Source organism: Astatotilapia calliptera, chromosome 3 (assembly GCF_964374335.1).
Source record: "Astatotilapia calliptera chromosome 3, fAstCal68.1, whole genome shotgun sequence".
Lineage (NCBI taxonomy): Eukaryota > Metazoa > Chordata > Actinopteri > Cichliformes > Cichlidae > Astatotilapia > Astatotilapia calliptera.
The window spans coordinates 56,634,133-56,661,411 of NC_137424.1; the positions used below are offsets into that span (position 1 = coordinate 56,634,133).

Here is a 27,279-nt window from a genome sequence, read left to right on the forward strand (position 1 = left end):
TGTGTTTGAACTCTAAAGACATTATTCAGAGTGACACCTCGGTGTCAAGTTGAAACTGTCTTTGGCACCATTAACCTAGTTTGCCCAGTGACTGTTACTGCTCCTGAGCTCCGCTCTCCACTTCCAGTTCCTGTTCCCAGGGCAGCTCGGGCCCAGCTTCCCCTTGCACCCTTACCAATTCCTTGGGTGGGAGCAGCAGAGGTCCAGCTAGCTCCTGCGCCTACACGGGCTACCAGAATAAAGACAGGAAGAACCCAGCTCGTCCCTGCGCCCGTATCTGTTCCTCGGGTGGGGGTGGCTGGTGTTCGGCCAGGCCCAGTACCCATCCCTGTTCCCCAGAGGAGAGCAGCTAAGAGTCAGTTACCTGATTAGTCGCAAGTTCAACAACCATCACAGCCACCAGCACAACCACCACCACAACTTTTGTTTCAGCCATTAGCTCATTTATCAGCTCAATTTCCTGTTTTATCACCAGCTCAGCCTCTAGTTCAGCCTCTACTTCAGTTTCTAGTTCAGTTTCTAGCTCTATTACTTGTTCAGGCTTTAGCTCTGTTTCCAGGTCCCTCTCTAGCCCAGACCTGTTCACTTGCTGCCATCCTCTGCTGAAAGCTCTGGTGAGCCCGTTCATCCGCCACCTGCTCCACCATCTGCTCCATCGCCTGCGGCTGCCACGTTGCCATCTGGTCCAGTCTCGTCGGCTGTGGTTACCACACCACCGTCTGGTTCTGCACCCACCAAGCCTCCACCAGTACGCCCGGTGCCCAAGAATCATCGCCCACTTCCAGAAAACAACATGGATGTGCAGTTTTTCACTAAAACATGTTTTTATCTCAGATGTAAATTTATCCAGTGAATCGTTAAACTGTCAAAAATGAGCTTGTTTGTGTTTTGTGATATAAACACTCAGTGTTCACAACACTCATGTGTGGAAATGTGCTGATAATGTGTGTTGGGAGCTGATAACAAGTTAAGACAGCCAGCAAATGTGTGCCCTCGATAGTTGTTCTTTTAACAATGCTGGTTAATTCTGTCGTGTTCATGTTGATTCTTAGTAGCAGTGTGTGGTCAGTGTGGTTTGTGCTCGGCTGCAGGGGAGGAGTGGAGCAGTGGGTTCAGGGTGTGGTGTCAGGGGATACTGGTTGTTACAACCAGCAAGCATCATCTAAACACACCTTCCCTCCTTTAAACAGCGAAACAAATGAGATTCATGGTACGATCCAAAGGATTTCTGAAACAGGTTTCCAGCCTTACATTTCCAGTTTGAATTAACGACACATTAGTGAATGCTCTTTATCAGCTTCCAGGCTCAAGCTGAATAAAGTGCACTTTGTTCTGCGTAACGCAAATGATGATGTGGTGCACAATTCCCTGGATCACAGCAAGTCTGTTGCACAAGAGGAGAAACTGTTGATGTGGGAAGCATAAAACAGGCGCGCACTGCTGAGTGTTTTTGTGTGATGGGGATGAAATAAGATGTGTTAACACTCACAGTCTGACCACTTGTGTCTCATAGCGATCGTGGAAAACACATGACATAAATGATATCATGACCCTGCTCAGTTGGTGGGTTTGGGCAGTGTGAATAACCCTCTCAAAGCTGCAGGGGAATCAGCAGGTGTAATGTTGTCACTACTGGAGGTGAAACATTGTCATTGTTTAAAGAGGGAGGATACTTACACACTTCATAAACCAGCAAGAAGACTTTTCCCCAGAAACAGAGTTTTGATTGGTGGAATCGACAAACAGTTTGAGGCTGATTTGGCTGATATGGGTGAATATTGTGCAGATAATGATAATGTGAGACACTTACTGACATGTACAGATGGATTTTCTAAGTATGCATGCAGGTGTCTTCAAACCAAGGCAGGAGCATCGGTTGCATCTGCTTTTGAGGAGGAGTGAGGGACGTGTACCTGTTAAACTTCCAACAGATGAAGGCGAGGAGTTTAATAATAAACATTTGCATCAGCTAATGGTTCAGTTTAACATCACACATTTCTCTGCATAAAGCCAGATTGAACCAAGTGTTGTGGAGCATTTTAACAAAAGCTTTAAGGGCCGTATGTGAAAATACTTCACATCTGCTAACTTATGAAGACATGTAAACGTGGACCAGGACCTTGTGCTGTCAAGGCCAAGTGCTGCAGAGAGGGGGTTTGTCCAGGTGTGTGGTGGAGTGAGGAGAAGAACAACATGTCTAACCTTTCCTTTCCTTTTTCAGAGCAGAGGTGCAGACAGGAGGGCAGGCGGGTGAGTTTTCAGACTTACTCCGGGAAGCTGAGAGGAAGAGCAGCAGCAGCGAGCAGGTAAGTTTCCAGCAGGCAGTGAACAGACAAAGAGGACCAGCATCAAAATTTCCCCTCAGAGGTGAAACAAGATCATGATGAAGAAGACTTTAACACATTGTAAAGGCGGCACCACAGAAGAGGGAGACTTTAATGTGGCCGATACGCAGAGGTGGCAAAAGTACACACATGTTGTACTTAAGTAGAAGTACAGATACCTGTGTTAAAAAATGCTCCAGTAAAAGTTAAAGTACTGATTCAATGTCTTTACTTAAGTAAAAGTGAAAAAGTACAGGCTCTGAAATGTACTCAGAGTAAGAAAGTAAAAAGTAGCTGAGCTCTGCCTCATGAGCAGAGAAAAAGAAGGAAAATAAAAAGTGGCTCTATTTTCTGTTGCCTACATTGTAGAGAGTGACTTTGTCTCTAAACAGGAAAATGAGGAGTCAGGGGTTGAAGTGGATTCAGCAGGTGGAGGAACCCTAAAATCAGTTGTAATGGCTCAGTGTCTGGAAAAGATTCATGACTCACATAATTTCTATTGAGAGCTTCAGTAGATTTTCTGAATGTACAGGCTGTGATCAGCTGACCTGCTGCTCTTTGTGGATTTACACAAGTGAATTCAACCAGATGTCAGATGATGTTTAATGAGTTGAACAGGCTGATTTCCATCCTCTACACTGACAGTAAATTGTTTATGCTGTCTTTTTATTAGACACTATTCAGCTGGTATGAAGGTGGAATTCAGTGAATCTAAGCATCATGAGCTTAACTGCAAATTCATCTCTGCTACACTTGATGTAACCAAACTGAGCATGAAGCCACAGCCACTGTGCAGCAGTCACACACTGTTCTCTTAAGTCCATCACAGTGCAGCAAACTAACCTGTTTATCCTGCACTAACCTGCAACTTTCACTGATATTTTTTATCTTGCAGGTCAGTGAGTGAAATGCACCGGGTAAAATCAACAGAACAAACTTCACATGTTCTTCCACGTTCGTAGAGAGGAGCTCATGGTTCGTAGAGACAGCTGCCAGAGACGGAGAAACGCAAGGACAGGTACAGATAAACTCAGCCTGCAAACATCTAAACATGTTACTGGAGTAACACAACAACACACTTCACTCTGATGTCAACAGACAATTTTACATCTTGTAGCTGAAAGTGTGCACAGAATAATGATCATGATTTGGATCATAGACGAACATTAACTCTCTATGTGCTGGTGAGCTGCACTGAAACTGTGGCTGCAGACTCTGCCAAGTGTCAAGTGTCTGTTATTGTCATTACCATGTGCAGTCGTACAGTACAGAGTGAAATGACATTTTTCCTCTGAGACCCTGGTGCTACATATGACATATAATAGAAAAACACGAGACTACGTAAAGTGCAATGTGCAAAAAACTGCTAAGAAAACAAGACAAGACAGAGCAATGGAAATGTGCAAAGTGCTGAGTTTTGTAGACGAGTGCTTATCAGTGACGTGTGTGTGTGTGTGTGTGTGTGTGTGTGTGTGTGTATGTGTGTCCAGTCACTGAGTGTTCAGGAGTCTGACGGCTTGGGGGAAGAAACTTTCCATAGCCTGGCAGTGAGGGCCCGAATGCTCCGGTACCTCTTTCCAGAAGGCAGCAGGGTGAAAAGTGTGTGTGAGGTCCTCCATAGTGCTGGTGGCGTTGCAGATGGAGCGGGTGCTGAAAGTGTCCTTGGTGGAGGGAAGAGAGGCTCCAATGATCTTCTCAGCTGCTCTCACTATCCATTGTAGGGTATTGCAATCCAATATGGTGCAGTTACCACACCAGGCAGTGATGCAGCTGCTCAGGATGCTCTCGACAGTCCCTCTGTAGAAGGTGGTAAGAATGGATGATGGCAGATGGGCTTTCCTCTGCTTCTGCAGGAAGTAGACACGCTGCTGGGCTTTTTGGTTATGGAGCTGGTGTTGAGGGACCAGGAGAGGTTCTCCACCAGGTAGAGACCAAGGAATCTGGTGCTCTTGACAACCTCCACAGAGGATCTATTGATGTTAAGTGGGCAGTGATCTCTCCGTGCTCTCCTCTCAACAATCATCTCTTTTGTTTTGTCCACATTCAGAGACAGGTTGTCAGCTCTGAGATGAGTTTGAATCCCTGTGATCTTGACCTCAAGTTCAGAGTCAACTTTTCTGAGATCACCTGTGATTTTCACATTTGCTGCTGAGAGGCTGAGGGGTAGCTGCCAAAATGTTTTAGAAGATGAGAAAGTTCATGTGAGACAGGATTCAGCTCTGTTAATGTTTTTATACTTTTATTTAAAACATATATTTGTGTGTGAAAAGGTTCTTCCTCAAATCAAATTTTATCGTCACAGGGAGAAGATGATCTGCAGGATGCTGTAAAAGGACCAAACTTCAGCAGGAGAACAACTGAGATAATCCATCCACAATACGAGGTTAGTCATTCATATACTGCTGCATGGGCTGGGCTGTAGTTACATCCTAAGGTTTTAAAAACTGAGCTTAAATAAATGATTAGCGGTAATAAAAGCAGAGGGAGGTCAGCAGTGATCACTGACTGTTTTAGGAGCTTTTTGAGATTAAATAGAAGAAAATAGAAAACATTAAACATGTTAACAACACAAAAGCAATTAAACGCAGACTACTTTAGGCCCGGAAGTAGGATTCCTCACGTCATCACTTAATGACCGGTTGCAGCACCTGTGGATGCTGTGTCTGTCCTGTATGCAGGAAAGTAATGATTAGATGGGAGGACGTGGCTTGTTTTTCCTGAATACTCCGCAGTTATTTACTCAACTTCATATTTAATCACCCTTTTGTTACTTTACAGTATTACAACTGTGGATTTGCATTTTTTAAACATCTCCCACATATTCTCCATATATATTCTGTTTTCAAATAGACAAAGAGAGTCAACATATCTCACTGTTACAGACATACTCATTTTTCCTATGCCCTATAAAACTCGATCCAGAATGACTGCTGGAAAGACAAATCTCACATGTTCCCAAAGAATGGCACAATCAGCACCATCTTGATCTGTGCACTAAATTACAGTAACAACAGAAAACATGAAAGTAAAACAGAACACAATACATGATAAATGTGGTGCCAGCGAGTAACATTACAGAATATTGGAGGTGTGTAATACAAACTAGCATGCTTACAGTAGCATGCTGCTACACCCATACGGTAAAAAAATACATTTTTCCTGGCCAAAATATATTTCAAATATATGGTAAATATATTTTGTATTTGTGATGCTCCAAAAAAATATATTTTTGAAATTGAAAATATATTTCTTTCAAACCAAAATACATTTCAAAACATATTTTAGGGTGAAGAAAATACATTTCCAACCTTACAGTAGAATGTATATCAAAGTATCCTTTATTTAAAATTTATTTAGTGCAATAATGATGATAATGATAACAATACTAAAAGTAACATGTTTTATGCACATCTGCAAAAAACAGTTGGATTCAAACAAAACAGAGTCAAAGGTCTATCACGAATTAGGTTGTTTATTCATTTGCTTACAGTATTTCACATTACACAATATCTCACTATAATGTAGCGTTCATTGACTTTGAAATTATCTGTCAGTGATACAGTAAACAAGATACAACAACTGCTATGTACACTTTAGTTTTTGACAATATATACAATTTAGTACTTAAAGGAACACACTCCACTGTTTTGGAAATAGGCTCATTCTCCATCTCCCTCAGAGTTAAAAATGCAGCGTCTTCTTTCTAGATCCGTACGTTAATAGGGCTCTGGAGCGTGATCTTACGGGATGGGGCGTAGCCAGGATTTTTGGTCAAGGCACCATATTAGCAGGCCAAACAAATGCTTGCTGTGTGGTTGGTTGTAATGTTAGATTGCACTACCGACAAAGGAATAAGCTTGAAAACAGGCTCTCTTTTCATTGTTTCCTCACCTGGAAACATCATGAGGGAGCTTATGTGTTGGATGTTACCAAAAGAAGGCGTCTAGCCTGGATAGCAGCTGCGAGACGAGCTGATATTCAGTTCTCTACCAGCCACAGATATCTGTTGGTGTGCTCCAGTATTTTCATTCAGGTAAGTTCTAAATAAGTTCATATTATTATTTATAGCCTGTTAATTTTATTTTCAATAGCACAAACTTAGAACAAACATGCAGAACTACCTTCTATTTATAGAGTTGCTAATTATTTGGCATTATTGCAACAAACCAGCCTATGAAATGAATGAAACAAATCCTGACTGGGTTCCAACACTACACATGGGGCACTACGAAATCCCTGCTTCAAACTACATGCTACATACCACCATGCCAATCAGATTACTTCTTCCATGTGAGGGTAAAAAGGTGACCTTCCTGGATAAGATGGCAAAGGTTTGCTGCGTTTTGGTGAACATGTGCCCCAGTGTGGTAGTAAAACCAGGGAAAAATGCTCTTGTTAAATACTTTTAAGTCTTGTGCTGTTTATGTAGTGATAAGTTTTCAAAAGAGACAGTAAATTACAGAATGCTAGTAGTGGGTGATATTATACAAATGCTGTCATGATTTTATGTGAACATTCTGTCATTTGTAAACTATACATGACACTGATTCTACATTGTAACTGATGTGATGTTCGACAAAGTGCTTTTAATTAAAAATAGGCAAACATTTCTTTGTTTCTTTATTCAACTTTTGAACAGTGGTATTTAGTAAGTACATATTCAGTAAATGCAAAGTATTTACATGGCCCCCTAAATTAAAACATTATGGGTTATTCAGAACAGAACTATGCTTGGAAAAATATTGTCCCATCAGTTGATCCAACTCCTCCACAGTAGCAGGTGGAACTTTTCTTTTTTGAGGATGGCTTCTTTTACCTGTCACAACGAATGGTCTGTTTATGTTTTGATCAAGAACCTTTTTTTTGGGCAGCTGAAGAGGAGAAGTCTATCTTATGGCCAACCTCTGGCTGTATCTTGGTCATATTACCCAGCAAAACCCAGTATGCAGGTTCATCTGTAACAGTCCTTGTGCCACAGATCCTCACTGTTGCTTCTACATTAAACAGAAGAGCAGTGACATGGCTGCAAGTCTCCACGACTCTAGCCATACAGCTGCAGTGGGCGGCTTCAACCTTCCCTGTGATGCTCACAATGACCTGTGGCTGCAATGCTGCAATTCAGTCTTTAAGAGTGCAGGACCTAAAACACACACAAAGTTCATTTAAAGACAAGAACTTTAATAAGCCAAGGCCGACACAAATGTGTTTTATTTACTTTCAAATCCATTTATCATAAATGTAACAAATAAAGTGTTTTTATGTATCCATCTATAGAACGCTGCATGTTATATTCTAAATCTGCATGTTTCTTTTTAGAAACCTATCAGCAAAAAATGAACCTAAAGTATGTAATGCAAGGATGTAATCACTTTCAAGAGGGAGAAAACATAAAGTTCGACTTTAAGTGACAACTATGGACACCTAATATGACAAGCAGATTCTGCAGGTCATTAATCAATGTATAAAACTAAAACAGAATGTATTTTTAGTGACACAGGACACAAACAAGGAAGCAAGATGTGTAATTAGGATTATTTATAATAAATATGAATTAATTAGGGCAATTTCTTTAACCATAAAGAATAACTAAATCCTTCAGGACAATGTCACATCAATGCACTGAACTCACTATGTTATCCCTCTAACAGAGCCTCTACATGTTCTCACTGTAATTTCCCCCTCACGAATGAATTTTTGCTAGCACTAATTTGAATGTTGGGGGGAATCAAACGCATTTTACTCGCAGTACTCAAGCTGACTTACCTTTGCTTGAATGACGGCGTACTCACAACGTGGAGGCTTAAAAATAGCCAAATCTTGTACCCAGTCCTTGGTGAATTGGATGTGCGCCTCCAGAGATTTATAATTGCGAAATTGGTGCGCCGTGTATGCTCTGACTCCACAGACAAGGTATGAGAGTAGATCATGCTAAGTCAATAGCGGTTTGGTCTTCAGGGTTTCTACTCCACGGCTATATTTCATACGGGTCCACATTTCAACAATCAAGTACCGTCTCTTTGCATCTGGACAGAATCTGTCTCTATACCGTCATTTTCTTTTGAGCTACGTTTCAGAATGGTTCGTAGCAATCTTGTTTTGATTCGTGACCTGCCAAGATGGTGCTGCGCTCCCACAATGCATTGCGACATTACGTCAACTCCAAAGCCCTTTGCGTGCAGGAGTGTATGCGCATGCGCATTGCCACGGTGGTTTAAAAAATAAAGATACAATGAAAAGTAATTAATAAAAATTAAATATTTAAACATTCCCACAAATGTGCAATGAACGTGCAAAAACTCTCTTTAGTAGTTGTTACTGTTTCTTTCTTTCTTCTTCTTTTTTTTTTTGAAAAATAACGACGTCTCTGAGGCGCGAAATCTGACAGCGAGAGGAACGGCCGGATACAGGAGACGGGAAGAAACAAGCCGATTATGTTCGCGTTAATTAAGTGGTTGGAAGATGTAAAATTCTCAATTCTGCCAACTGAACATATACGAGATTTTAATGAGGATGAATAATTAGCCGGCATGGAGGAAACGGACCTTTATTTCGTGGAGTGGCGACAAGAAGCCAAGGCGGGTGGCCAGTCTAAGAAGCCTCCATCATCAAGCTAGCAGGTGCCTTTTCCCATATAATATTACTTTATTCTCGTGTATTTGGAACGGAAGCGTAGAGCTGCCACCCAGGCAAAAGAGAAATATAAGTATATCACGTTATAACGTGAAAAGTTTATCGTTCTAACAATATACTATCATGTTTGAACAACATGTTTGAACAACATTGTACGAAAAATGTACATAATTATCACGTCCGTACAATATTGTGCGAACGTGACAATTATGTATATTATAATAACGTGATATTATATTATACAAACATGAAAAGCATAATGTTAGAACAATAAACATTTCACGTCATAACGTGATACAGCTCTATTTTTCTTTTGCCTGGGTGGCAGCTCCACGCTTCCATAATTTGGTAATCAAAATATGTAACTTAATTAATTATATTGTGACGTACTTTTGCCTTTTCTTATTATTCTGCCTTCTCAATAACTATCAAAGCCTATTCACATTTAATTTGGCTTTCACAGAAATCCTACCTCTCCTTCTGGCTACAGAGTACTTACCAAGGTTAGAAACAAAGAACAGTTATGCTTTATTAATGTTCGCTAATTACAATGTTCCATATTTCCTTGCTTTTTAAGTCATTTTTAGGCTTTTTAGAGTTTTTGTTTTTTATTTTTTTTAGCAGTAATGTTTCTGCCTATTTATTTCAGCCCATGAAATCGAATGCAGATCTTCCTAATGTGAGATTTACATAAATGTAAGTAATTTTGTTTGTCATTGTCATTAATGTTGTTGCTGTTGTTGTTTTTGTGCAGTTTGCAATCATATAAACCTAGCAAGCATCAGTCAGCACAGTGACTAACCTAAACAGATTCTTGCTTTATTCACATATATTATATGTAATTATATATACCTGCACATTGTACCTAGGGTTGCAGCCACTTGGCCCCACCCCATTGTTGTGACAGCCCTGATTGTACTTATACACTGCATCTGAACAGGGAACAGTCTGCCACATTAATGTATTTTTAAGTGACTTGTTTGTAATACATGAATTTGTTTTTTACAGATGTCAAAGTCTCAACCTCATGCTGCCCTCCCCCATCCTCCTAAAGTAAGTATTTGTTGTTGTAGTTTTTTATGCAGTGTCTGTGTCACATGCTAATCATAATTATTGAAATAACTGTTTTCTAACAGATTTTCCAAAACACTAGTTATGTTTGTTGTCATTCAGACCAATACTACTGCTTAGACATTGTTTAGTGGTCATGCATGTTTGACAAGCTCGTTATGATACAAAAACAGTAGGCCTATCACAATAATCGATATATCGACTTAACACACAATACATGTACATGACCTCAATAATTGTTGATGATGTAATTTATCCGCCATTATATTTACAAAAATAAAATATAATGATAACAAAACAATAACATTAAATAACATTGTTTTCTATTTGTTAGAAAATTTACTATTTATTCAAGTTTTTAAGGTATCTAATATTTTGATTCCTAATTTCAATGATCTAAATACTTTAAGAATTAGATGTTGGTTTGTCAATTGAAAGTGTGTAGATCTTGCATTATTATGGTGTTATATTATGATTATACATTCAAAGACATAAAATGGTCTTAAAATGACAATGACATAACTTGTCGCAATTGTTTATGGGGCAATATACCGACCAACAAAAAGTCGCTATCGTAACAGGCCTTCAAAACAGACGGTTTTATGATTGATAAATTCAAAAAATAAATACATTTAATTTCTCTGAGATTCTCTAATATTCAGTTACAGTTCACAACACAGTTACCCGTACATGCAGTATTATACTGTAAATATAAATCTCTGCATTTAGCATCCCACTAGAAGCGTCACAGTTACTGCCTCTTTTTTTTTTTTTTTTTACAAATACCTGTAATATCACTAACACATTTACTGTTTTACTTTTAGCCTGTGGATACAAATGCAGATTTCCTTAATGTAAGTTGTGCATTTTAATTACATCATGTTATTTTTATTATTATTTATTTATTTATTTATTTTACATTCAAATATTTCAAGCTTCTTGGTTAAAGAAGCTTGATTGCTAGTAGGTAAAGAATAGTTCACCTATAATTCATATTCCCAATTAATTTCTCACCTCTGATTGAATGCCTTTGTTTGTTTTCCTTTTGACTATAACAAAACATTTTTGCTGGATATATATGGTGAATTTATATGCATAGATACAGTCGTAGTGCTTGACACATGCAAACAGCAGTAGATGTACTAAAAAGGAAATAATTACAATCGTGATGTTGATTGCTGATGTCAGTATATATATTTTAGAGGAATGTTTTGTTTTTCACCCAAAATGAACTATATTGCTTCAGAAGAGATTTATTACCCTACCGGACTCTTATATATTGTTCTGTTTTTTGTTTGTTTTTGTTATTTTCAGGTTCAATGGTGCGTGTTCTTCTAATGGCCGCCTTCCCACTGGAGGTTTTGATCCACAGCAATTTAAAAGGTAATCAGCTTTGAAAGTCAGTTCAAATGGTTAGCTAATAGTACTTTAAAAAGCCTACAACTCTGTCACCAGTTTCTTTACCAAAAATTACCCATAAAAGTATCGCTCAATAGCATATATTGTAGTTCAAATGTTTAGTTGTACAAATATCAAATTTTTGGAAATCTAAAACTAGTCAAACACTCAAATGTTCATGCTTTTTATAGGAGGACAGAGCAAAACGGACATCGGCGCAGAGTGAAGAACTGCCCTTGATAAGGACACTATGACAGCCATATATAGTAAGTGAAGACTTTCTGTGTATCTAAAATTGCATACAGCACAAGTAACTTACTTTGCAACCATTAAAATAGGTTGTAAAGTAAGTTACCAATACAAATAGGTGATGATGCATTGTAGTGGTTGGTCTCAGACAAAGAAGGTCAACAGATTTATGAATGCTGGAAGGTAAGGAGAGACGACCAAACTGTAATGTGAACTGGATAGACTTCCCATCTAGGAAAAAAAAGAGGTAAAATTATGCGTAAAATATATCTGTATTAATATCTGTATCTATATAAACAGAAATATCTGTTTGCTAAATGAAGCCAGCTAACATAAATCACATTTTTATTTTAACTCTGATAAAAGTAATAGAACTGTGACTTTTGTTTGTTACAGTGGCGGTAAGGAAGGGGTTTCCCAGCGTGTCCAGAAGGGCTTTGAGGATTGCCGTGAAAGCTGGGGGAACTGAGACTGCTGGAAAAGGAAAAGAAATTACATTTTAAGTATGCTGACTTATGTTCATACAATCACACACACATATACACATACACACATATGTGTGTGTGTGTGTGTGTATATATATATATATATATACACACACACACACACATATATGTATATGTGTGTGTGTTTCTTTTAGAATGTTTGAGTATGTAATGAGAATAAACTTATAAAATGAATATTCCTTGCTTGATTGATATGCTATATGTATGTTTTAAACATCAAATAAAGATTTCTTTCAGATGTTACATGTGAATGTGTTTTCTTAGAAATATATGAAGGGTTAAATTTATATTTTTTTGAATGATTTTAAATAAATTTAAATTGTATTTTGAAATATATTTTATTAATATATTTCAAAATATACAAAAAATGGCCAAAAAATATATGTGCTAAAAAACATTTCAAAATACATAAACATATTTCAAAATGTATTTTAAAATACATTTTGAAATACATTTCAAAATATACAAAAAATGGCCAAAAAATATATGTGCTAAAATACATTTTAAATATATAAATATATTTTAAAATGTATTTTAGCACATATATTTTTTGGCCATTTTTTGTATATTTTGAAATATATTTCAAAATGTATTTTAAAATATATTTTTTTACCGTATGGGTCATAAACACACATTTGCAACAAACTCATATACTACACCAAAACAATGTTGTGTGTCAGGCTTTACCCCTTTTATTTTCTATTTGAGACACTAACAGTGTGGAGCATTTGCTTCTAACTGCTAACAACAGGCCAAACCATGGTCTCACACTGCCACCTACTAACTGTCTAACTGTTGTTGGGATGAATGGCAAAAATGACATGAAAATGACAGATGCCACCACAGAGTCATAGAAGGTCTTTAAAAGCGCTCCCTGTACTCCAAATGACCTCAGCAGGTAGAGTCTGCTCTGACCCTTCCTGTAAAGAGCATCATTGTTGTGGCTCCAGTCCAGTTTATTATTCAGGTGAACACCCAGGTACCTATAAGAGTCCATGTGATGGCTGCACTTACAGCCACACAGTGGTAATACCCAGCATGTTAGTGTAGACGCTTATAAGTAACATTGTATTTACATTTGTCTTTCTTTAAATATAGGAATTAATTTACAGGACAATAAATAACTGGTTTTGGTTTAGAGTTAATTCACATATCCACATAACACTGCATTCTAAAATAAGTGTGCACATTTTAGTTTACACTGTTATGTTTTAATTAAATTAAAATTAATTAAATCTTTTGATTAATCTTGATTAATCTTTTGTTTTCTGACTTACCTTAGTTGCAGCTGTTCCAGTCCCTTGATTAAGGAGCCAAGAGGTGGAAAAGGGGCGGAGCGAGCTTTAAAGGAAGACTGCAAATTGGTTCATGCCATAACTCGGGACCATGGGGGGGAATTGGAGTTCATTATGTTAGGTTTAGTTAGGTTTTGTGTGTTTTACCCCTTCTCGTGTTTTTTTGGGCTGATCAGCCACTATTTAATTTTCCCCTTTGTCTCGTTAAGTTAGGTCAGTTTGTTTGAGGTATCAGTACTCTACTCAACTTTGAGTAGAGTTTTGTTATTTTGACCTCTTTTATGCATGATTTAACCAATTATGTTTTTGGGGTTAAATAAAAAATCATTTTTTTGGACTTTAACCTGTGCCCAAGTTTCTTTCACTGCTCGGTCCATCACAGTCCACTATCTCAATGTCCACTCCCTGGATGTTCACCGGTGTCAGTGTGGTGGGTCTGCGTCTCCGGAAGTCCACCACCAACTCCCACACTACTATTCCTATGTATAGGCATGTACACACACACATGTACACACTAAATATACATATGTATACATATACATACAATCATACCTGCACACGTCCATACACATAGAAGGTCCATTATGCATGAAGTGGTGACCGTGGATGTTCTCAGTGTCCAGTGACTTATGGCATCGTGATTGAGGAGTTATAGAGTCTAACTGCTGTTGGGATGAACGGTCTGCGAAAGCGCTCCTTCCTGCAGCGATGGTGTTTCAGTCTATGACTAAAGGAGCTGCTCAGCACACTCAGACTCATGCAGTTGGTGATGTGGGTTGTTCATGATGGATGTCAGCTTTACCAACATCATCCTTTCTGTCCTTCTGGTAAGTCAAACAGTAATGTGTGATTCTTCTCTGGGCCTTGACTCACATGTAAAATCTTTGACTAGTTCCTGATTCTTTGATTTAAGGAACATTTCTAAACTGCATTCGTTGTAACAGGATTTAAAACTTTAAAAGATTTGAGAGCAGTTTTAGAAAAAAAAGCGTTTACCTCCCACTATTGCATCAAATATCTTTGCTCTAGTTTTGGGAGTGAAATTCAAATTTTATTTTTATTAGTCTGTTATTTAGCATTGATCAACAAGTGTAAAATTACAGCTCTTCACGATTTTAGCTCAATACGCCCTTTTTCTCATTACTCTCTTTGGACATCAGCTCCTCTCCTCACCTGATGTGTGAAATTACAGGTGTGTCAAAGCCCCGAGCAGATCGTGTCATTTTATGGGCGCAGGTTTTCTTTGCCCTGTAAGAAGTCAGCTGATTCATGCTAATTGTAGCTTTAAGAGCACATTTGCCTGTGAGATTGTGAATCTGCTGCAGCACTCGCCAAACTGACTCTTGTGAGCATGGTAGCTGCTTTGTGTGATTCACTTCTGGGTTCTGTGAGCATGGGTTGTTCAACTTATGCCTGAGGAACTGAATTTCATGAGTGGGCATTGAACACCTGCATCCATAAACGTACAGTACATCGTTTCATCGTTATGATGTTTTAAGTTGCAGGAGAATGTTGACATAAATATAATTTCATGTTAGTCCCTCCTACAAAAGAGCTAGTCCCTCCTACAAAAGAGCCCAGCTCCTGCAGCCTCCTCTCTTCTCCATGTGAGCTCCTGGTGCATGTTAGGGAAGGAGTAATCCTTCACTATTTATTTAATTATCAACTGAGATTAATTTCTGGCACAAAGGCAGGAAGATGGAGGACAGTGGACACTTCTGGTCCAAAAACCTTACACAATGGCAGCATCAAGCTAAAACTGAGGATTCACAAACTACTGTGTGACATCATGTTGGCTGCAGTCATCTTTTACATAGATGCTAGTCTTGCCTCGTGGCAAGAAGGTTTTGGATTTAAACCCAAACAAAGACGCCATCAACATAAAATAGATGCTAAATAGACGATCTTAGCATGCAGCCTTCTCAAGAGTTTGACTTGCTGGTTAAATAAAGATTAAAACACAGCTCTAAACTATGAGTGCTTCCTCCATGTGGACAGAGGAAGCACACAATAAGAAGAACTACCAGCCTGAGATACAACATCAAGGCCCAGAAGAAGATAAATAAAGATCATTTCTAAGAGTGAATCATGCAAAACTACTCTAGTCCAATAATAGTCAAAGGGAGCTGGAAATGAGCCGAATATGTGCACATGAACCAATCAGCGACTCTTATTCAGAAACACTACACAGAAACTTACTGTGCAACACTGAACAAGGAATAATTCTCTGTTCATGAATAAATCATTGTATCAAGTATTAGTTGACCAGAAATGTAATTTCAATCCAGATATTTATTTAATATCTCATATAACATGTCAAATGAATTCAAATATTTTTAATTATTGAATGTTTCAGTTATTCCAATATTTTCTGTTTATGTTTCTGTGCTTTCTGAATGAGAGCTTCAATCATGGGGAACTCTTCATATCACACAAACTTGGTGGTTCAAGGTTCAAGGTTCAAGGTTCTTTATTTGTCACATGCATAGTTATACAAGTATAACACACAGTGAAATGTGGCCTGACACGCTCCTCGACATGTGCAAAAATTTGGGGGGGGGGGGTGTAGAGGAAGAACATTATAAATATATATATATAGTATATACACTGGGTGAATGTGCAGTAGTAGCAGCAAGCAGGTGAATTCTGTACATTAATATGAATAGACATCTGACTATTTTACAGGATAGACAATATAAACATATTTAAAATTAAAGGAATTTGGAATGTACATTGTGCCTTGGTTTAGTGTCTGGAAGAGAGTCCTGTCTCAGTCAATTATAGATGATGTGAGAGGGCGGGTGTGTGTGTTTAGAGCACGGATGGCTTGGGGATAGAAGCTCCTCTTGAGTCTCTCTGTCCTTGCCCGGAAGATGCGGAACCTTCTACCAGATTGCAGAAGTTGGAACAGTTTGTTGCCAGGATGGGACGGGTCCTTCAGTATCTGCGCTGCTCTAGTCCGGCATCTCCTGGTGTAGGTGTCCTGAAGCGGGGGGAGAGCAATCCTGCAGCAGCGTTCTGCTGTACGGATCACTCTCTGGAGAGCTTTTTGGTCCTTCACACAGCTGTTCCCAAACCACGATGTCATGTTCTGTGTGAGGATGCTCTCCACAGCGCCTGTATAGAAAATCCTGAGGATCTTTGGAGAGACCCTGAACTTCCTCAGTTGTCGAAGGTGATACAGGCGCTGCCTAGCCTTTTTGGTCTGGACCTGAATGTGGGCAGCCCATGTCAGGTCTGAGGAGATGTGGACACCAAGATACTTGAAGGACTGCACCCTCTCCACTGGAGCTCCATTGATGATAATGGGCTTGTAGTCTCTGTGCTGACCCCTTCTGAAGTCCACCACCAGCTCCTTGGTCTTGCTGACGTTCAGCTGGAGGTGGTTGTCCTGGCACCACGATGCCAGATTCTTCACTTCATCCATGTAGGCCGCCTCATCGTTGTTGGAGATGGCACCCAACACCACTGTGTCGTCAGCAAACTTCACAATGGTGTTGGAGCCATGGGTGGCCACACAGTCTGAAGTGTAGAGGGAGTAGAGCAGTGGCGAGAGGACACATCCCTGAGGTGCTCCTGTGTTGATGGTGATGCTGTTGGAGAAGCACCTGCCCACCCTCACCACCTGAGTTCTGCCAGTGAGGAAGTCCAACACCCATGCACACAGACGGCTGTTAAGTCCCAGATCCCTGAGCTTTGTGAACAGTCTGCAGGGCACTATTGTGTTAAACGCTGAACTGTAATCAACAAACAGCATTCGCACATAGTTACCCTGTTTCTTGTCCACGTGGCTGAGTGTGGTGTGTAGGACGTGGGCGATGGCATCCTCTGTGGATCTGTTGGATCTGTAGGCGAACTGCAGCGGATCTATGGTGTCTGGGATGGAGGAGGAGATGATGTTCTTCAGCAGCCTCTCAAACACCTTCATTACTACCGAGGTCAGTGCAACTGGCCGGTAATCGTTCAGGGATGAGGGTTTGCTGTTCTTGGGCACAGGGATGATGGTGGATCTTTTGAAGCATGTGGGGACCACAGACTTCGCCAGGGACTCGTTGAAGATGTAAGTGAACACACCTGCTAGCTGGTCAGCACAGCAGCGCAGCAGACGGCCGGTGATGCCATCTGGCCCCGCCGCTTTCCTTGTGTTCACTCTCCTCAGTGCCGCTCGGACGTCATGCTCCGCGATGCTGGTCACCGGTCTCTCGCTGATGACGTCACTGTCCTCGGTAACCAGGCGGTAGATAGCATTAGCCGCCTGGTTAACCTCGAAACGGGCGTAGAACCGATTCAGCTCGTTGGTGAATGCAGAGTCGGCGTTGATCGGCGCAGTGTCCCTGGCTTTGTAGTCCGTAATGGTGCGTAGTCCGTGCCACATACTCCGTGTGTCGCCCTGGTGGAAGCGGGACTCCACACGTTCCCGGTACCAGCGTTTGGCATCTCTCACCGCGCGCCGCACGCCGTATGAGGCCGCTTTGTAGGCGCTCATATCGCCAGTGGCGAGACCCGCGTTGTAGGAGGCGGTCCTGGCGTTTCCTGCAGTGCGGATCGATCTGTCCATCCACGGTTTCTGGTTTGGGAATGTGGTGACTCTCGCAGTGGGGATAATCTCCTCCGCTAGCATATTGACGAAGCATACTGCTACTTCCGTAAACTCGTTGATGTCGACTGCGCATGCTCTGAACATGTCCCAGTCGACGTCGTTGAGTGCGTCCTGTAGCGTAGCTTCTGATTGGGCAGTCCACCGTTTTACCTCCCTCGTGGTCACATCTTCCCTCCGTATGCTTTGTTTATACTGGGGAATGAGGAAGATGGCGTTGTGGTCAGACTTCCCAAAAGCCGGGTGTGAGACAGCTTTGTAGCCCTGCTTGTATGGCGTGTAGCAGTGATCCAAAATTCGATCCCCTCTCGTTGGACACGAGACATGCTGGTAAAAGTTTGGCATGACTTGTCTGAGGTTCGCTTTGTTAAAGTCTCCTGCTACAATGAGGGCTGCGCCCGGGTCCTTGTTTTGAAGCGAGCTCAGCACATCATGTAATTCGGACAAAGCCATACCTGTGTCCGCTTGGGGAGGGATGTAGACCACCGTGGCGATGACTGAGGTGAACTCACGGGGCAGATAGAAAGGGCGGCACTTAATGCTCAGGAACTCCAGATGTGGCGAGCAGCCACTGGAGAGAGTAGAAATGCTCCTGGCATCACACCACTTTCTGTTTACCATGAAACACACTCCTCCACCTTTGGTTTTGTTCGACTCTGCCGTTCTGTCCGCGCGGAGCACAAAGAATGAATCCGACGGAGTTACGGCCTGGTCCGGCACGGTGGGGGTCAGCCATGTCTCCATGAAGCACAGAATGTTGCAGTCCCTCATGTCACGTTGGAAGGTGACCCTTGCTCTTAGGTCATCGAGCTTGTTCTCCATGGATTGTACATTGGCCAGTAGGATACTGGGCAGTGGTGCGCGATGCGCTTGCTGTCTCAGTCTGTTCCTAATACCAGCGCGTTTTCCCCGGCGCTTCTTTGTTCTGCGCCTCGGATGAGCGGCCCGTCCTTTGTTGTTCTCCGCGCCGCGTAGAATCTCTGGCGGCCAGGAAGGGTCGGGTTTAAAAGTGTCCAAGATTAGATGTGCAACCTTGGCACCGATGTTTGCAAGTGATCCGCTGTCGTATACTATAAGACTAGAGGATTTTGGGATGTAAACCAGAGCAAAAAATAAGTAAAAAACAAGAAAAGTGGATAGTCGGAGCGGAGCGGTCAGGAAGGCGTCTGGACGTGGCCGCGCCATCTTGAAAAAAAAAAAAAAAAAAAAAAAGTGGTAAAACATTGTAGAACAGGCTTATTAAGTTTTATTAATTAATGCACGACTTTGTTTTGATATTAAAACACGAGAATGATTCTGAGCTTAATAAAGCAGCTGCTCACCCAGTGCAGGACAGAAGAGAGGCGCACTGAATATTGAAATAAAGAGAGCTGTGCAGCCGACATTCTTCATGAGACCTAAAGTGTGAAACCACAGAACAACAACCTTTAACTACAGTATTATTTAAATAATTCTGTTCAGAGGAATGGTGGAGAGATGGTGAGTCAGACAAAACCACACAGAGAATATCAACTCAAACTCGGCTTTTATTACTTAAAAAGGAAAAATGTGGTTTGTCTCATTAAGGAGTTCATTTTATAATGATGGTAAAACTGAATAAATACAAATAAATCACATTAGTACAAATAAAATAGCAATTCAGCGATATGACTTCCCACTGGGCAGATTGGCTACCGAGGGAAAGAAGGTCAAAGAGAATGAACTCACACTTGGATGTGACCCTCACACACATACGGCTACTTTGTGCCCTCAACTTCACAACGAAAAGAGAGAGAGAAAAAATATGGTTTAGATCACAAACACATAAGAAAAACAAACCTTTACTGCAGTTAATCCGAAAACTGAGACACGCTGATGACGCTGTAATAAGAGCCTCCTGCCAGCGACGTAACAAAAAGAAAATTACCAACACCAAAAACAGGTCATCACAAACACAAAATATGCAAAACATAAGTGCGTTTCAATATGAATATGAAGGTGGAATTCAGTGAATCTAAGCATCATGAGCTTAACTGCAAATTAATCTCTGCTACACTTGATGTAACCAAACTGAGCATGAAGCCACAGCCACTGTGCAGCAATCACACACTGTTCTGTTAAATCCATCACAGTGCAGCAAACTAACCTGTTTATCCTGCAGTAGCCTTCAGCCTTTAAATAAACCAGTTAGTCTGCCTCAGTTTGTTTAGCAGCACGTTTCAGAATATGAAAAAACATGATGTCACATGTACAGACCCAATATCTGATTTAAAAACTGAGCTTTAAATGTTACAGGTAAGCTTTACTCCCTCCCTGTGAAACACAGCAGCTGGACCTTTAGCTACAACTCACTGTGAGACAAACTGCACATGAACAGTTTGTATGTTTTTTGATGTTTGTTGAGCTGATAGAAACGTTGCATTAGAAACAAACTCACACTTAAAGTTTGATGCTTGAAGGCTGTCTTCATCCTGCTCTCTCAGTCTTTGTGTCATCACCCAAAAGTTCAATGTTGCAGTGAAACAGAATTTACCAAATAAAAGACAAAAACAAAAAACGACATGAACTGATCCATATCAGTTTATAACAATATTGAACAAAGGCTGCAGCTGGACGCTGACAGGTAACATATTTTTCACCTGCTATCGCCTGGATGTGGAGCAGTACTGTAAACACTGAAGCCCAATTCGATCAGAGTAGGAACGGAAATGTGCTATGGGGTGCTCTTGATAACTGTTTTTGTCATGTAACTGGATTGCACTTTGTCAGGCCTCTACTCTAAGACTAGACCATCCTGGGTGTCGCACCAGCAGGCTAAACTCCTGCTGGTCTAGCTTTTAGGGTCACTGAGGCACGCAACCCCCCCCCCCCCCCCCCCCCCCCCCCGGACCACATTGAGGTTGTAATCCGTCAGGGGGAAAACGGAAAAACAAAACAACAAACAATAAAATAAAATATTCCTCATCAGATCCTAAACTAAAAACACTAATTAGATGCCCTATATTAAATACATCCAAGCCCAACAGTAATGCTTCTTACTATTGCCAATATTAACTGAACTAAAAAGGGTAGGCAATGTTATTAAAAAATGCAGTTCACCAAGTCTTAAAAAAGTAAAACTCTAAAATAGAATTAAAAAATAAAATAAAAGAAAGAATAAATTAAACTATCCATCCAGATCTTTACAACCAGCAACATAAAATCCATCTTTATTGAATGGCCTAATTCTCAAATAAATTTGTAAAATAAAGTAAGAATAAAATAAGATTTCTCAATTAGCCAATATTTACAAAACTAAAAAGGGTTTGCATAGTAATTAAAAACGCAACAATTCGCCATGTGTTTCAGGTTTTGCTTTAAGCTCATTTGTTTTGCAAGGAACTGAAGTCTGTTTGCAACTAAACAGCTCCACTCTCCTGTCTCCTCAGTCCACTACAACAACAGTCTCCTGTTTACCTTTCCAAAAAACTCTTACAGATTCATCCATATGCAACTTATTTGTTATGGACTTCTCATGGACCAAGGTCACCAAATTCCTCTTTCTCTTATGTCACAAAACTAAATAATCTTTGCTAAAATTGCTAATTGCTAATATTATACAATATCCTGCAGGTACCCGTCTCAAAGGTATGGACACCCACAGCGTGTCTCTTTCCCTCTCTCTGTCTACAAAGCACCTAAAAAAAACCTGAAACCTTTTTGTTAAATATTTGGTAGTCCAGTTGTTTATGATGTTTATTTATGTCTGGGATCATTTATAAGAACAGTCGTCTCAAAGATGTCAACATCTGAACAGGCACTCAAACCACAAACCTGCAGATTATCAGTCTGCTGCTCTGACTTTATCTCAACAGTTAAACATAGCAGAGCAGATCTGCCGCTGAACTCAAACCAAGTAAAACGAGGTTCTTTTCATTCATATTCAGGTTTCCTCAGTTTCTTACTCAGATTCACCTCTTGCTCGTTATGACTCCATCTTTTATATACAGTCTATGAAGTAGTCCTGGTGTAGCTTACCTGCTCAGAGGTGGGTTTTTTCTATACATGACATTATGACGTGAGTAACTCTGTGTAACTAACATTTTAGTTTATTTCTGATCAGTTATGAATATTTTCATGTCATTTACAGCAACTGCTGATCAGCTTCAATCTCACAGACCGACAGCAGCAGAAAATGGAGAAAAGACCGGTTTCTGCATTTTAACCACCAGATGGTGGTATTGGATTGCATTTGTCCATGTAGTCAACAGCAGTAGAGAATAAGAGAACTATTTTCATTACATTGTTGTATAAACCTACACAATCTGTAATATTATGTAAATGTTTTTTATTTGTTTTGCACACAGCATCCAAAGTGTGCGAAACCTGGAGCTGCAGTTCATTCCTGTGATGCATAAATACCTGCAGCTCACTAGATCTGTGTATTTCTAAACGATTTACTGATTTATTTGATATATGACTGTTCCTTTAATGCTTCATTGTGTTTTACACAACGCTATTGAGAAAGTTACTTGTGTTGGGATGAACTGAGAAGGAGTAAAAACATTTTGACTCATCAGAATCAGAATCAGAATCAGAATCAGAAGGGGTTTTATTGCCAAATGTTGAGCAGGTTTACAGCATTAGGAAATTGCTGCGGTGCTTCAGTGCAAACATACTGTTATAAATTACGTTTAAATAGACATGAAAATAAAAATAAGAGTAAGAATTAAAAGTGCTAAGTAGATAAATATATACATGATATATACATGAGTGCAGGTGGTGATCAGTGCCAAACATGGAATGATGCAGTGAACACAGCGTAGGGTCATGTGTTAGTGGTGGGAACAGTCATATGGTTATTGTTCATGTGTCCAACAGCAGAGGGGAAGAAACTGTTCTTATGGTGAGAGGTTCTGGTGCGAATGGACCGGAGCCTCCTGCCTGAGGGGAGCAGGTCAAACAGACTGTGTCCAGGGTGAGAAGGGTCAGCTGAGATCCGAGCTGCACGCCCCAGTGTCCTGGAGGTGTACAGGTCCTGCAGAGATGGGAGTCTGCAGCCAATCACCTTCTCAGCAGAGCGCACAACACGCTGCAGTCTCTGTTTGTCCCTGACAGTGGCTCCAGCGTACCACACAGTGATGGAGGAGGTGAGGATGATTGCAGTGTAGAATTGCGTCATCGTCCGTGTTGGCAGGTTGAATTTCTTCAGCTGCCTCAGGAAGTACATCCTCTGCTGGGCTTTCTTAATGACGGAGGTGATGGTGGGCTCCCACTTCAGGTCCTGGGTGATGGTGGTACCCAGGAAGCGGAATGAGTCCACAGAGGTGATGGGGGTGTCAGACAGGATGATGGGGGGGAGTGGAGCTGTGTGCTTCCTTAAGTCCACAATAATCTCCACTGTCTTCTGGGCATTCAGCACCAGGTTGTTGTGGCTGCACCAGGACACCAGACGTTCAACCTCCCTCCTGTAGGCAGACTCGTCCCCGTCCGAGATGAGTCCAATAACGGTGGTGTCATCTGCAAACTTGATTAGCTTGACAGACTGGTGGGTGGAGGTGCAGCAGTTGGTGTACAGGGAGAAGAGCAGAGGAGAAAGAACACAGCCCTGAGGGGAGCCGGTGCTGATGGTCCGAGAGTCCGAGACATTCTTTCCCAGCCTCACATGCTGCTTCCTGTCTGTCAGGAAGTCAGTGATCCACCGGCAGATGGGATCAGGCACATTCATCTGGGAAAGCTTGCCTCGGAGATGGTCTGGAAGGATGGTGTTGAAGGCAGAGCTGAAGTCCACAAACAGGATCCTGGCGTAGGTTCCTGGGGAGTCCAGATGCTGCAGGATGAAGTGTAGGGCCATGTTGATGGCGTCATCTACAGACCTGTTGGCTCTGTATGCAAACTGCAGGGGGTCCAGGAGGGGGGCCGTGAGGGTCTTGAGATAGGAGAGAACCAGGCGCTCAAATGACTTCATGACCACAGATGTCAGAGCCACGGGTCTGTAGTCATTTAGTCCAGTGATCCTAGGTTTCTTGGGGACAGGGATTATGGTAGAGGACTTGAAGCAGGCAGGCACATGACATGCCTGCAGTGAGGAGTTGAAAATGTCAGAAAACACTGGGGCCAGCTCATTTGACAAACAAAGAGGAAATGTCACAAAAAAGCTCCAAAGTCTCATGTGTAAAACATGTTCTTGTTTTTGAATCTGATATTTACAATAATTTGTGCTGGGAACATAAACTGTCTCAAAATAGTTATAATAATAATAATATAATGAGGAAAAAGAGCAATGAACTAATGATGTCACATGTACATGCTAGAATGGCTTAATGGTGATTGGGAGCTCAAAACCTTTTAGAATCGAAGGGAAAACCCAACAACGGCACCCTGGGAATTTCACCCAGACAATATTTTGTTTCAAAACATGTTAATTATCAAGAAGTAACTCAGGTACGTTATACTTGAAACAGAGACGTGTTTCAGTGTAAACAATTTGCTGAGAGCCATTTAAAATACATCACATAAAAAGAGCTGAGGATTCAATTGCACATGTGCTGTAAATTAAGAGCTGTGGCTTACTAGTGGGTGAATGGGATGCCATGTAGACAAACTGGTGAGATTGTGATTACAGATGTGCAAAGTTTTATAAACCTGTTGTGAGAAATCACTTGGTTTTTTGTTTGTTTTTTTTTGTGGGGAGGAGGGGGGGGGGGGGGGTTCTACTAGCAGCTGTACAAAAGCACTTGAAGCTCTTGAAATGTTAGCGTAAATGTTTTAATCATAGTCTAAATTTCTCCGGAAGCTGCTGAGATTATATAAAGTCCAGCAGGTAAGCAGAGAGCAACTGTTCTTTGTGTGCTTCACACTGAAAACAAACTGTTTGTTTCATGTCACAGGAATACGTTGCAATATTTTTCTAAACAGAAGCAGTGTTTACAACTGCACTGGTTATTCAAGCTGCATTAATTTATAATTTAAACTCATTTCCATTGAATATCAAAATAATTTAAAACCGGACTGTTGTACATTTTTTTAAATAATTTATTTTAAGGCATTTCTAGTTGTGGTGATCTTAGTTTGTATTTGATTCTGTGCTTGTTTTGGTGTTATTTATTTATTTATTTTTTTTTTTGGTTAAGGTCTGGTGACAGATACAAATGAAAAAACTATGTGTAAAACTCTGTGCTCAAGTTCTCTGGCTCTATGTGACTTTCAACTTACAAGTATGAATTTTAACCCAATGTTACTTCCTTTCAGCTGATTGGTTGTCATGTCAATCACCAATTTAACAATCCAACAAAGAAACAGATTGTTGGGCTGTTGGAGCAGTGCTTCATTGAGATTCAGGTCCAGTAAGGGTAATACAGTTTGAAGATGGAGGATCTCTATACGAATATCCCATAAGGCTCACACAAGCTAGGTCCCTTAACTTTCGGTAGCTGGTGAAAGGATAAAGTTGTGGTATATGTGACTGCTGAGCTCTGTCGTTTTTTTTTTTTTTGCGGCAGGTCTATGTCCATAGAGCCATTGAAAAGGCTCTGGAAGTCTCTGTATAAGCACGTAAAACTGTGACACAAAAAATTCACAGAACTCGGACATGCACAAAATGTTTAACCTTCATGTGCTGTCTGATTGGATTGTTGAATTTGTGATTGACATGACATTGACCAATCAGCTGAAAAGAAGAAAAAATTGTGTTAAAATTCGTACTCCTAAGTTGAAAGTCACACGCAGCCAGGGAACCTGAGGGCAGAGTTTTACATGTAGTTTTTTTCTTTGTATCTGTAACCAGACCTTACCAAAAACAATTTGTAACTCGTGTAAATATTTTTTACAAACACACATATTCTCATTTATAGATGCACAAACATAAAAATTTCAAATATTTTAGTTTACACAGTTACAAAACTCAATTCATATTTGCATGCATTTGATTTACAAGTACAAAATATTTATGACCACAACTTGAGCCCATATCTGTGTTTGTCTGCATCTTCAAGGCGTGTTGAGGAGGTAATTTTGCCATTTAAATCAGCTGTGTTGGATCAAGAACACATCTAAAACCTGCAGGTCACCGGCACTCGAGGCCTGGAGTTGCCTACCCCCCAGGGTCCTCCATTCCTGCCTGCTGCACACAACAAACATGACAACTAACTAACTAACTTTTGCGAGATCTCGCAAAACTTTTAGCCGCATTCTTCGGATGCCGGCTCGAAGCCACTGGGAGGTCGAGGCACGATGTGCCGGGAAAGCGGTGTTCCACCCGGCTGTAGTAGGTCTCGACCTAAGAATGCGGCTAAAACTTTTGCGAGATCCCGAGTTTGTTTTGCGAGATCTCGCAAAAGTCCGTCTTAATTTTTTTTTCTCCGATGTCCCCTGCGGGGCTCCGTAGAGAGGAGCTCAATGTGTGAAAAACAAACAGCATCACTGCTTGGTGAATGAAACAGTTTGCATTATCTGATCTTCCAACAGAAAAACTTGACCAAAAACATTATTTAATATTCATTTATTTTTATCCCTAATGTTTGCCTGACAGGAGGACAGCTCCAGTCCATTTACAGAGATTTTTAATCTCACTGAGTTTCTCCTTGTAAAAATAACACTTTAAAGAATTTCAAATCAAATATCTAACATATTTTTAAATTTATAATCATACATTCATTTTAATCACAGGAAAAATAAACAACAGTAACATAGTGATAAACAGGTGATCATCCTGTAAACTCACCGTGTGCTGAGCAAACTGCAGAAAACACAATATTTAAATCGTTTGAGTCAATGTTGGATTTTATTTCCACCAAACTCTGCAGGATCTGCAGGTTTTCATGTCTCTGCATAAAGACTCATCAACATGTGACAACAAAATATAGAAATCCATCATATATATATATGTATATATTATACAAATACACAGTTAATAGTTCACATTAAGGTCTGTGAGGTCGACATGATTCTCATCAGTAAAGTGAACATGGAGCAAATTTCATCTTCTGACTGAAAACTGACAGATTGACAAAGTTTCCTTTTGAATGAATAGACTTCCATGAAGTTCATGATTTTGTGGATCATGTCTCATTATTCTGTCCATCATGCTATTAAAGTGAACTCCAACAGTCTCGTTTACATTGTTGATCAAACTGTTTCCACTGATTGATCTGATGAAGTTTTCTGACATCTATTATTAGATGAGTAGAAATCCTGTTTTCTATTCAGACAGTAAGTGGATGAAAGCAGCAGAGAAGCAGCAGAGAAGCAGC

The 27,279-nt window shown here is 40.5% G+C and overlaps 2 long non-coding RNA genes across 2 annotated transcripts in view; both read right to left on the minus strand.

Annotated features, from left to right (window-relative positions):
* Positions 1-27,279, minus strand: part of LOC145425534 (uncharacterized) — a 273,752-nt gene that overhangs the window by 164,410 nt on the left and 82,063 nt on the right. The gene's annotated exons all lie outside the window — the stretch shown is intronic.
* Positions 5,777-8,518, minus strand: LOC145425524 (uncharacterized). Its single transcript, XR_013906239.1, has 2 exons — positions 8,088-8,518; positions 5,777-7,464 (listed from the first exon to the last, which is right to left on the minus strand). It is a non-coding gene; the product is annotated as an uncharacterized LOC145425524 (long non-coding RNA).